This window comes from Passer domesticus, chromosome 9, assembly GCF_036417665.1.
Source record: "Passer domesticus isolate bPasDom1 chromosome 9, bPasDom1.hap1, whole genome shotgun sequence".
Taxonomy (NCBI): Eukaryota; Metazoa; Chordata; class Aves; order Passeriformes; family Passeridae; genus Passer; species Passer domesticus.
Genome location: NC_087482.1, coordinates 10,224,787 through 10,237,902, shown reverse-complemented (window position 1 = coordinate 10,237,902; position 13,116 = coordinate 10,224,787). Strand labels below are relative to the sequence as shown.

The 13,116-nt window shown below is 55.9% G+C and overlaps 1 long non-coding RNA gene across 1 annotated transcript; it reads right to left on the bottom strand.

Moving 5' to 3' along the window:
* Positions 1 to 2,822: 2,822 nt before the first annotated feature.
* Positions 2,823 to 11,657, bottom strand: LOC135307633 (uncharacterized). Its single transcript, XR_010368336.1, has 3 exons — positions 11,449 to 11,657; positions 3,245 to 3,316; positions 2,823 to 2,936 (listed from the first exon to the last, which is right to left on the bottom strand). It is a non-coding gene; the product is annotated as an uncharacterized LOC135307633 (long non-coding RNA).
* Positions 11,658 to 13,116: the final 1,459 nt, after the last annotated feature.

Below are 13,116 nucleotides of genomic sequence, written 5' to 3'. Positions count from 1 at the left end.
ATTCAGCTTCCTTCTTCAGTGACCACCAGGGTATCTGAAGACCCCACCAAGAAGGCCCTGTGATGCCAATGGCCTGTGCATCCAGCAAGTCAAGAAAGTAAGGCCTGCCTCTTAATACTACAGTGGTGTTAAAGAGGTTTATTCTTGGTTTTTGGTACAAAGAGGAACAAACTGAAGCCACTTACTGTAAAATGCCTGCACAAGCACCAGTGCAAGTCACAGCCAAAGGAAGGATGAAGCCAAGGTGTCCCACAACCACTGCCCAATCTGCCAGAGATCCTCCTTCAACCGTGGTTGCATTGAAACCCCACTGACTGCCAAGAAGAAAAGCGCCCTACTGAGATCAGGCAAACTTAACCCTCTGCCAGGACACAAATTTAGAGGGAAAAAAATGTTAAAACCCCCACACCACCAGCCACACTTCCCAGTGAGAAGGGTTGGAACTCTCTGCCCCGCAGCACTTGCCCGGCAGGCAGGTTCCCAAAGGTGCTGGGAGCTAAGCTGTGCCCTCCGAGGGAACAGAGCCAGCCTCCCTTCAGTGGCAGAAGGCGCGGCCTCAGCTGTAGCCCCGGGTGCCTGCGGTGGCCCAGGGCACGGCCATGGCTGTCAATGTGTTGGGCTGCAGCACAGGGCAGGCCGGAGCTCAGCAGCCTCAGCAGAGCCCAGGGCCGCGGCCCTTCCCTGCCGGAGCCCGAGCCTGGCCCGGCCCGGCCCGGCCTGAGCAGCCCGGACTGGCCCAGGGGATGGGCTGCGCCCGCCCGCTGTGCCCACAGGCTGGGCCCAAGCCTTTGCAAGAGGCTTTCTCCCAGCTTGGCAAAACCTCGGCCAAGTGTCCCTGTGCTGTGCTGAGAAGAGTAAAAAACCCCCTCAAATTTAACCCTGCTGCCCAACGCATGAGGGATCCCTGCACCCCTTAGGAGAGGCCATCAATACTCCTTTGTGCCTCATGAGGGATCCCTGCACCCCTCAGCAGGGACCCCAAAATATCCCTGTGTGCCTCTTCAGGTCCAGGCCCAGATGATCCCACAGAAGGAAATGTGCCCTCAGCCCAGGGACGCTCAGCATGGGCTCCCCCATCCCCTCGGGGCCCCGCCGCTGGGCACAGCAGCCCCTGCCTGGCTCCTGCCTGCCCACACCGTGGCCATCCATGGCTGCTCCTGAGCATGGAGCTCAGCCAGTGCTGGTGCCGGGTGGGCTTTGCTGCTGTTACCACATGGACATAATTGTGAAAACTTTATTCTTTTATTTGAATATGAAATATGGGCCAAGCCCTGCCCTGGCAGACAGGGGATGCCCACCTTCATTCCTGGCCGGGGAACAGGACCAGGAGGCTCAGGGGCAGAGGGTCTAGTTGAGGAGGGTGGGTTTTGGGACGGCCTCCTGACGCTGCTGCAGCCACGGCAGGGCAGATAGGGGCAGAAGTGGAGAGCTGGGATAAACTGTCAAGCTCCCGCTGCCTGTGTTCTTAGGCTCATCTGCTGACGATGCACAGGAGCACCTGTGCAGAGAGGAGGTGGCTGAGGCCCCAGCTGCCAGTGGCGCACAGGGACCCTCGTGCACAGCAGGGCCCAGAGCTGGCAAGGCTCCCCAGCACGGCTGGAGCTGCTGGCACAGCTGGGCCCAGCTGGACACCTGCCCCTCAAGGCCCCGGCCAGCAGGGCACGGCTCTGGGCAGGGTCTCTGGCCAGGAGCGGGCCCCAGAGCACCTCTGCCTTTCAAGGGCAACCTCGGCCCTGCTCTTTCTCCTCCCCACCTCCCTCTGCCTCTGCCCCGAGCCCCTGGGGCTGCTCTTGGCCAGGCAGCCTCAGTGGGAGCCAGCACTGGCTGCAGCCCCAGCGGGGCCCCCAGGACAAGGCCCAGCAATTGAGAGGCCAATGGAAGCACTGCGCAGCAGCAGAACCCTCAGCAGAGTTATTTGGACAATCATGGACTGGCCACAACTCCATTGCAGCCTCCCTGAGAATGTTTCCTGTCTGTATTAGATTTTCATAAGAAGCTGTTTCACAGAAAGATGAAGAAAACACTCACCATTTTCTCTTCCAATAATAATTAATGTAGACACAGCATAAGATGAAGGTGAATTCCAAAAAAAGCACGCCTGCCATTAACCTGGCCCAGCAGGCTGCTCCCTTACAGAAGCCCCTTCCGAGGCCCTTCTGGGCATCGGGCAGTTGTGTTGTGGTGCCGGCTGCATCTGTGGGAGCAATGGGGAGCGTGAGCCCCTGCTGTGCTGCACTGCTGAACTGGCAGCACGCTGGATACGGGCAGGACGTTCTCTGTTTCCCCCAGCGCTGGGGCCTGCAGGCACCTTGCCGGCCCTTGGCACAGGCTGTGCCAGCCAACAAAGCCCAGCAGGCCGGGAGGAGAGCCCGGGGGCAGCGCAGCTGCATGGGCAGTGGCTGCTGCCAGGGACAGGGGCCAAAGCCATCCCTGAGCAGCCACTGCCAGCCCTGGCCCTCCCTGCCCCGTGACAGCTCCCCAAGCCCCAGGGGACAGGCTCAGGCCCTGTCAGGACCCAGTGCAGCCCCTGCCCAGTCGGGAGCCAGGGCTGGCTCTGGCCCTGGGCTGGCGGCAGGGCTCCCGCTCGGGGCTGCTCCTGTGCCTTGGGCCTCTGGGCACTCAGGGCCAGCTCTGCAGCAGCTGCAGCGCCAGGGACCTTGCTGCAGCAGTCCCGTTTCCCCGGGGCTCTGAACCAGCTCCAGAGGCCTGGAAGCCGAGGCGCCTCCAGCTTTGGCTGCTGCCGGGCTGGGCAAGGGCAGGCCCTGGGGGAAGAGCTGCTGCCACACAGCCTCGGCCAGGGCTGAGCCCGGCACAGCAATTACCTGCTGTGCCCGTGCCCGTGTCTGGCATCGCCTTCCTTCCTGCAGCAGGGGCTGTCCATGGGGAAATGCTTCCTCCAGGATGTGCCTCCTTCTGCACAGATGTTTGGTCCACCACTTCAGACAGGAAAAAGGACAGTTGGATTAGATGGAAGAGTTCCTGATTTGGGTGCCGGCATCTTCAGGATGTCATGTGCGTTAAACACGGGGATACGTTTCAGAAAACGTCTTGGCTTTCATGGCAGGGACAGGGCTCTCCTGTTTCCAAAGAGCTGCCATGCCTGAGCCACAGGAGCAGGGAGGGGATGGCGCAGGGCGAGGGCACACACGTGCATGGTTCTGTGCTGGCACCTGCAGCGATGCCTCCCTGGCCCAGCTTTGGGCACTGAGCTGGCAGCTCTCCCAGGGGAAAGGCCTTGACCTACCCTCAGCATCTCCCAGAGCCTCAGTCCTGGATGTGGCTTGGGAAGCTGCACCACCTTCACCAGCAGGTTCAGCTGCAAAGAAAGGCAGGACAGAAGAGCTCCTGTGGCACTGCAGGAGATCCTCAGGCTGCCCACAAGGCTCAGCCCCGGGGCACAGCCCTGGGCCCGGCCCCTTCCTTCTCTGCTCTTCTCTGTGGCTGCACAGAGCACACGGAAGGACACACTGGCATTGCACACGGGAGGAAGATGGACAGCTAAATGCTTCTTCCTCCCACTAACAGTGATCCTGTGGGATCCTTCAGGTCTCCAGAAGGGAGCAGAGCAAATTTTCCATATTCCATCAACGTTTAGAGGAACTTAAGTGAAAGGGCAAATGTATGAGCTCTTGCCACCTGGTCACTGTGTATTCTCTCAGGAAAGGTACATTGAGCACTTGCCTCCAGGATTTCCCATGAGTCTCAAGCCATAATCCAGCAGTTTTCCCAGATAATCCATGTCTTGATCCCAACCTAGAAGTTTGCAAAGATCAGAACCATTTCCATGATGTGCTGGGATCCCCTTCTGCCTCAGGGAACTGGGCACTGCATGTAGGTCGGGTAAGGCCATGGGAGCCAGATGTGAATGGACAAGGCCAAAGCTGCTCAGGGGCCTGGGGAGCTCTGGGCAGGCTCATGGTCAATCCCTATCCTCTTTGCAGACCCTGTGCAACATCCCTGGAGAGGTGCCTGGAGCAGCCCAAGGCCCGTGGGGGTTCCCTTAGTCGCACAAGGAAAATCCTCCTTGAATCCCTGGGGAGAACTGCAGCAGGCAGTGCTGCAAGTATCCCTCGCAAACTCCCTCCTGCCTGTCCTCCCAGCCACCCTTCCTCGATCTGCTGGGACAGCTCCCACAGCCCAAGGGGACCCAGCCAGGCCCACTAAGGACACACTGGAGCCTTGCTCTGCCCCTCTGTCCTTTCCCCACCATGGGCACCCCGTGCAGTCACTCCCAGGTTTCGGGACATGTCTCCCACACAGGGACCCCAGCAGGACTGCTCAGTACCCGAGTGCCCTGAGCCTGCTCGGGATAATTCCCCTGGGTTGTGCCCTCACTTCCAGGCAGCAGAGACAGCAGCTCAAGCCTCAGCAGGGCTCAGGCCCAGAGGCACAGCAATTACCTCCTGTGACTGTGCCTGGCATCGCCTCCAGTCCTACAGCAGAGGCTGTCATGGAGCCACTGCTTCCTTCGGGAAACGCCGCCTTCTGCCCAGCCTCTCCATCCACTTCTGCAGAAAGGAAGAGGGACGGCTGGATCAGGTGGGGCTGTTCCCCATTGGGGAGGTGGCATCTTCAGCAGCCAGTACTTGTGGAAGTCATGGTTAAGGATCAGGAATCCACACAATTTTCTGGGTAGGCCAGGGTCCACTTTCATGATAACACCCGCCCTTAGTGATCATCCTGGAGACTATGAAATTTCAGGGGATCTCAGGCCCGTGGTGCAGTTTGGGGTGCCTGTCAGCTGACGCCAAATGCCTTCTTGCAGAGACTGGGCACAAGCTGCAGCCAGGCCAAGCTGGGAAGCAGCCCTGCAGGGCATGAAAGCAGCAGCAGGGCAGAGAGGCTGCCATGGATCCCTTCCCGCTGTGCCGGGCACGGTGTGTCCAGATGTGCAGTCAAAGGCCCTGGCTGCTGAGTCCCAGGGGAAGCATGAGGGAAATGCACCCACCTTGTTCGGTTTGCAGTATTTCTTTCACCATTTGTCCCGTGATTTTGAGTGGCTCATGGGGTTTCTTGTGACCTGTAGCTTTGTTCTTTCGCCTCGGAGGACCTTAGAGCAACAGAGTTCCATTTCCCAGGAACAGATCCCACAAAAGCAGGGATCAGCCTGTGGGGTCAGCAGGGACACACTACTCACCCCTGCCATGGGAGCTGGGCTTGCGTGCAACATCCACCAAAGGACCTGGGAAAGTCCTCCCTGCAGGCACACCTGTAACACAACAGCCACAGAAGCTTCTGCCATCTCTGCTGATCTGCACGGGCACCACTGAGCCACAGGAGCGGTGAGGGGATGGCGCAGGGTGAGGGCACACACGTGCATGGATCTGTGCTGGCACCTGCAGCACTGTCAGGATATTGTTAAGAAAGGCACAGGGACAACTTGCCTCCAGCATTCTTCAAGAGCCTTAAGCCATCATCCAGCAGGGCATCCAAATAATGCAATTTGCCATCCCGATCTAGAAGGGAGCACAGATCAGAACCATTTCCCTGGTGTGTTGTGGCCCCCTCTGCCTCAGATAACAGGGCACTGCAAGTGGGTTGGGTAAGGTTGTGGGAGCCAGATGTGAATGGATGTGGCCAAAGCTGCACAGGGGCCTCGGGAGCTCTGGGCAGGCTCCTGGCCAATCCCCATCCTCTTTGCAGGCCCTGTGTAACATCCCTGGCGAGGTGGCTGGAGCAGCCCGGGGTGCATTTGGGCTCTCCCACTCCCAGAGCTAAAACTCTTCCTAAAGCACTAGTGAAAAAATGCAGCAGGCACTGCCACAATCATCCCTCCCTCCCTCTGCCCTCTCTCCCTCCCTTCCTAATTTCTTCTCTCCCTCTATTCCTCTTCCCCCTGAAATTCCTCCCTGAATGGAAAGGACATAACCAGGCCCCTCAGGACACACTGGAGCTTTCCTGTCCTGCTCTGTCAATTCCCCACCATGGGAATGCAGTCGCTCCCAGGTTTCAGGATCTGCCTCCCACGCAGGGACCCCAGCAGGACTGCTCAGTACCCGAGTGCCCTGAGCCTTCTCGGGATAATTCCCCTGGGCTGTGCCAGTCTTCTCTGGGCTGTGCCTGCACTGCCAGGCAGCAGAGAGGGCAGCTCAAGCCTCAGCAGGTCTCAAGTCCAGAGGCACAGCAATTACCTCCCATGCCTGTGCCTGGCATCGCCTCTCTTCCTGCAGCCGAGGCTGGCATGGAGCCAGTGCTTCCTTTGGGAAACGCCGCCTTCTGTACAGCCTCACCATCCACTTGTGGAGAAAGGAAAAGCAACAGCTCATCAGGTAAGACTGATCCCCACTGGAGAGGCGGCATCTTCAAGAGGCAATTCTTGTCAAAGGCATAAACATCCTAGGTAGGACAGGGCCCACTTTCATCTAAACACCCGCCATTAGTGATCAGCCTGGAGACTGCAAAATCGCAGGGGATCTCAGGGTGGGCATGGCCTGTGGTGCAGTTTGGGCTGCCTGTCAGCTGATGCCAAATGCCTTCCTGCAGAGGCTGGGCAGAAGCTGCAGCCAGGCCAGGCTGGGAAGCAGCCCTGCAGGGCGTGAAAGCAGCAGCAGGGCAGAGAGGCTGCCATGGATCCCTTCCTGCTGTGCCAGGCACGGCGTGTCCAGATGTGCAGCCAAAACCCCGGCTGCTGAGTCCCAGGGGAAGCATGAGGGAAATGTATCCACCATGGCATCATTCCACATCACTCGGCATCTTCTCCATGTGTTTGGATGCCTCCAGGGACTTACTGTACCTTCTGGGTTTGTTCTCCATTCTCAGGGGACCTTAAGAGGAATATTTCTATTTCCTCGGAACAGATCCCACAAAAGCAGGGATCAGCCTGTGGGGTCAGCAGGGACACACTACTCACCCCTGCGATGGGAGGCAGGCTTCTCTGTAGGAATCAGCAAAGGAGCTGGAGAAGTCCTCCCTGCAGACACACCTGTAACACAACAGCCACAGAAGCTTCTGCCATCTCTGCTGATCTGCACGGGCACTACTGAGCCGCAGCAGCGGTGAGGGGATGGCGCAGGGCGAGGGCACACACGTGCATGGTTCTGTGCTGGCACATGCAGCGCTGCCTCCCTGGCCCAGCTTTGGGCTCTGAGCTGGCAGCTCTCCCAGGGGGAAAGGCCTTGACCTACCCTCAGCATCTCCCAGAGCCTCAGTCCTGGATGTGGCTTGGGAAGCTGCACCACTTTCACCAGCAGGTTCAGCTGCAAAGAAAGACAGGACAGAAGAGCTCCTGTGGCACTGCAGGAGATCCTCAGGCTGCCCACAAGGCCCAGCCCCAGGGCACCGCCCTGGGCCCGGCCCCTTCCCTCTCTGCTCTTCTCTGTGGCTGCACAGAGCACACGGAAGGACACACTGGCATTGCACACGGGAGGAAGACTGACAACTAAATGCTCCTTCCTCCCACTGACAGCGATCCTGTGGGATCCCTCAGGGCTCCAGAAGGGAGCAGAGCAAATTTTTCAGCCTGTCAACCCTGACAGAACCTTGAGGAAAGTGGCATGAATGAGCTCCTGCCACATTGACACTGATTATTCTATCAGATAAAACAGATATTCAGAACTTGCCTCCAGCATTCTCCAAGATCTTTAAAGTGTCATTCACCAGTACTTGCAAATAATTTATGTTGCCATCCAAATCTAGAGGGAGCAGAGATCATAACTATTTCCATGCTGAGTTTTATCCCCTTCTCCCTCAGGGAGCTGGGTACAGGAAATGGGAAAGGAAAGGCCATGGGAGCCAGTTGTGAATGGACATGGCCAATGCTGCACAGGGGCCTGGGGAGCTCTGGGCAGGCTCCTGGCCACTCTCCACCCTCTTTCCCTGCCCTGTGTAACATTCTGGGAGAGGAAAGGGAAACGGGGCTGCCCAGGGCCCCTTGGGACACTCTCCCTCCCACGGAGGAAACCCTCCCTAAAGCCCTGGGCAAAACCATCCCCAGCGCTTCCCAGGGAGCAGGGAGCGCTGTGCCGGGAAAGGGCAGCCAGGCTGCCGGCTCACCTGCTCGCCGCGCTTGCAGCGGAGCAGCCTGGGCAGCCCTGGCAGGCAGGGCCACGGCCAGGAGCAGCAGGAGGAAGAGGCGCAGAGCAAAGACCATGGTGCCTTGTCCTGCGCCAGTCCCGCAGCTCTTGCTGCCACCGCTGTCCCGACACCGCTGTCCCAACGTCAGCACCGCTGCTGCCACCGCCGCTGCTGCCACAACAGTTGTGCTCAGGGACTGACTGCTGGCTCCCTGTGCTGCTGTGCATCCACGGGGCTCTGGCACCTCTGGCACCTCTGTGACCTCAGGGCCTGCTGAGAGCTCAGCCTGCTGTAACCCCTGAGCCCTTCTGTGACCTCATGGCCTTAGCTGTACCCCCAGAGTGTGCGCCCATCTCTATGAATGCACTGCCCTGATTGTAAATGTTTTGCTTCATCAAAGGGCCATTCACAAAACTTTTTTTTCGCCTACTGACGTTGCAGGTCAGGCTGTGTCCCTGGAGATGCTCAGTATTCATACAGAATTCACAGAATGACCAGGTTGGAAGAGACCTTCAAGATCATCCAGTCCAACACATGTCCCAACACCACAACTAAACCATGGCACCAAGTGCCACATTCAGTCTTTTTTAAACCCATCCAGGGATGGTGTCTCCACCACCTCCCCTGGCAGGCCATTCCAGAATTTTATCACTCTTTCTGTGGAAAATATTTTCATGATATCCAACCTACATTTCCCTTGATGCAGCTTGAGACTGTGTCCTCTGGTTCTGTCAGTGCTGCCTGGAGAAAGAAACCAACCCCACCTGACTACAACTACCCTTCAGGGAGCTGTGGAGTGATAAGGTCACTTCGGAGTCTCCTTTTCTCCAGGGTAAACACCCCCAGCTCCCTTAGTCATTCCTCACCAGGGCTTGTGCTCCCAGCCCCTCACCATCCTCCTTGCCCCCTCTGGATGTGCTCGAGCGACTCAATGTCCTTCCCAAACTGATGGCCCAGAACTGGACACAGCACTTGAGGTGCGGCCTCACCAGTGCCAAGAACAGGGACAGAATGACCTCTCTGCTCCTGCTGGCCACACTGTTCCTGACACAGGCCAGGAGCCATTGGCCTCCTTGGCCACCAGGCCACACTGCTGGCTCATGTTCAGCTGGCTGTGACCAGTGCCCCCAGGTCCCTTTCTGCCTGGCCACTGTCCAGCCACACTATCCCCAGACTAGAACACTGCAGGTGCTTCTTGTGGCCAAAGTGCAGCACTGGGCACTTGCACCTACTGAGCTTCATCCCACTGGACTCTGCCCATCCCTCCAACCATTCCAGGTCTGCCTGCAGAGCCCTCCTACCTTCCAACAGATCAACACACTCTCCCAGCTTAGTGTTGTCTGCAGATTTGCTAATGAAAGACTCAATCCCCTCATCCATGTTGTCAATAAAACCATTGACCAGAGCTGGCCCCAGCACAGAGCCCGCAGGGACACCACTGGTGACTGGCTGCCAGCTGGGTGCAGCACCGTTCACCAGCCCTCTCTGGGCCAGCCATCCAGCCAGTTCTGAGCCCAGCAAAGAGTGTTCCTCTCCAAGCCCTGGGCTGCAGCTTTTCCAGGAGCGTGCTGTGGAAGACAGTGTAAAGGCCTTTCTGCAGTCCAAATAGACACATCCACAGCCTTTCCTGCATCCATCAGGCAGGTCACTTGCTCATAAAAGGAGATCAGTTTGGTCGGACACGACCTACCACTCCTAAACCCCTGCTGGCTGGGTCTGATACCCTGGCCATCCTGTAAGTGCTGTGCGATGACACTCAGTATAAACTGTTCCATCACCTTACTGGGTCCTGAGGTCAGACTGACTGGCCTATGATTACCAGGATCCTCCTTCCCATCCTTGTTGTACATGGGCGTCACATTGGGCAGCTTCCAGTCATCTGGAACCTCACCAGTGAGCCAGGATTGCTGATAAATGATGGAGAGCGGCTTCAGCAGCTCATCTGCCAGCTCCCTCATCACCCTGGGGTGGATCCCATCTGGCCCCATAGATTTAGGAACATCCAAGCAGCTCAGCAGTTCTCTGGCTGCCTCCTCTTGGCTAACAGGGCCCATTCTGCTCCCTGACACCATCTACCAGCCCAGCAGGACACTTGTCCTGAGGACAAGTCGTCTTCCTACTAAAGACTGAGGCAAAGAAGGTGTTCAACGCCTCTGCCTTGTCCTCATCTGCAGTTCCTAAGTTCCCTCCCACATCTAATAAAGAACAAAGGTTGGTCTTACCCTTCCTTTTCCCGTTGATATATTTGTAAATACATTTTTTTATTATCCCTTTACAGAAGTCACCATTTTAAGTTCAAACTAAGCTTTGGCCTCCCTAATTTATTTTTCCTACGTGCTCTAGCAGCTCCTCTAAATAATTCCTGAGAGACTTGACCATTTTGCCAAAGATGATATGTCCTCTTTTTATTCCTAAATTCCTCCAAAGCCTCCTTGCCCATCCAGGCTGCACGTTTGCCTCATAGACTCATCCTTTGGCACCCAGGGACAGACTGTTCCTGTGCCCTCAAGATCTCTGTTTTGAAGCATGCCCACCTTTCCTGGACTCCTTGGTTTTTAAGGGCTGCTTGCCAAGGAACTCTCTGAAGAAGTCTCCTAAACAGGCCAAAGTCTGCCCTCTGAAAGTCATGTGTAAAAGTCTTATTGATCTTCCTCCTGTTTTCACAAAATACCAAGAATTCTTGATACATTGGTGTTCCCCTGTCTGAGACATAACATACGACAGACCACTCGTGTTTCCTCAGAAAAACAGCCTTGTTTATTGTCCGGAGTGTTCTTTTATAGCCCACTCAAATCTCCTGGGCCGAGACAGCTCATTGGTCTATCTGTGTGGCCCCAGACTCTGAACCAAGGCAATGTCTGCATCCTAGGAGAGTTCCCTTTGGATGTGAGCTTCTGTCAGTCAAACACAGAGGCTAGTTCATGGAGCTGAGCTGGACTGCTTCTTAGAACTTGATTAATGCTGACTACAGATCAGCTTGCAATGCAACAAATTCTATCATTTCATGATCACTGTGCCCCAAGCGGCCTCCAGCCACCACATGTCCCCCCAGCCCACCTCTATCTGCAAACAGCAGATCTAACATAGTCCCTCCCCTGCTGGGCTCACCCACCTGCTGCAACCAACAGTTGTCCTCCACACACTCTACAAATTTCCTGGGCTGTTTTTTTTCTGTTGTATTAAGTTCCCAGCAGATGTCTGGCAAGTTGAAGTCGCCTACAAGAACAAGGGCTGATGATCCTGAAACATCCTCTAGCTGTTCATAGAATGAGTTGTCCACCACTTCTTCCTGGTTGGGTGGATGATAGCAGACTCCCAGTAGGATGTCAGCCTTGTTGGCCTTCCCCCTAATTCTCACCCATAGGCATTCCACCTCATCATCATTAGTTTCAATATCCATGGTGTCCAAATCCTCCCAAATATAAAGAGCCACACCTTCACCTCTTCTCCCTTTCCTGTCTCTCCTGAAGAGCTTGTAGCCATCCAGTGTAGTGCTCCAGCCATGTGAGGCATCCCACCACGTTTCTGTGATGGCAATGACATCACAGCTCTGCTGCTGGACCATGGCCTCCAGCTCTTGCTGTTTGTTACCCATGCTGTGTGCACTGCTATCCATGCACCTCAGCTGGGCTGCTGATTTCATCCCTAACTCAGGCTTACCACCCTTGGGCCTGCTTCCAGACAGCCCAGCTGCATCCCGTTCCCTCTTCAAACCTACTTTAAAGCCCTCTCAACAAGTTCTGCAAGCTCATCAGCTAAAAACCTTCTGCCCTTAACAGAGAGATGGAGCCCATCTGGTTCCAGCAGGCCAGGTGCCATCAAAGCTGCACCATGATCAAAGAATCCAAAATTCTGCCAATGACACCAGCCCTTGAGCCACTTGTTGATGATATGAGCTCTCCTATTGCTTTCACCATTTTTCTCAGCCACCAAAGGGACTGAGGAAAAGACTACCTGTGTCCCTGTCCTATCAACCACTTGTCCCTGGGCCCTAAAGTGACTTTCAATGGTCCTGACACTCCTCTTCTCAATCTCATCATTTCCAGCCTGGAGTTTCAACAGTGGATAATAATCAGAGGACTGAATCAGCCCAGGAAGTCCCTGAGGAATATCCTGCACCTGGGCCCCAGGGAGGCAGCAGAGCTCTCTGCGGGGTGGGTCCCCTTGACATGGGGCCCTCTGTTCCCCTCAGAAGGGAGTCACCCACCACGATTACCCTTCTCTCCTTTTTGATGTTAGAGCTGGCAATCCATGTTACAGATTAATTATAATTGGGAGGCTCTCCGGACAGATAATTTTCTTCTTAATCATTTGGCTGACTCTTTAGATCCAGGGGCTCATACCTATTCTGAAGTGGCCCCTGGCTAGGGGACGGGGGTTGGGAGGAATTTTTATCATAACCTCCCCGTGCAGGGACCATTTCCACTCCCCTTCATCTACCAGGTGTCCTTCTCTTGCCTGACAGTGTGCGGCATAGGAGTCCTGTGACTCTTGCTGGGCCTTCCGTAAGGATGGAAGGGCTGAACTCCACCAATCTATTTCCCTTTCACTTTCCCTGATACTCCTTAGTCTTTAAACTTCCTCCCTAAGCTCGGCCACCAGTGAAAGGAGATCATTCACCTGTTCACACCGCAGGCAGCTTTTCTCCTCACTGCCCCCTGAAACCACTGCTAAGCTCAAACACTCTGCACAGGAATGGGTCAGGACAGACACATCCTTTTTGGAGGGTTCCACTTAGTTACATGCACTTGTACTAACTACAGTTTTCGATTGCGTAAAAACCATTACTACCAGAAAGTCCAAAGCCAAGCAACCAACAGAAACACTGCAAACAACACACAGTAAAACTTCCTAACAAGAAAACCTGCAACCCTGCCTGCTTGCCCTGCCTGTGCACACTGCCTCGTGAATTGTCCCTCAGAGACATGCCACGGCCCTGTTTGCCCACTCCTGTTTGCCGTAAACCCTAGAGGCCTCTTTTAATCCGCTGGCTAACCAAGGAGGGAGGAAGCTGCAGCCCATCCCTGCGTAACTCACAGGCTCTTGATGGCTTCCCTCTTTTCCTGGGCGTGCCACTGGAGGAGGTCCAGGCCCAGATGGTCC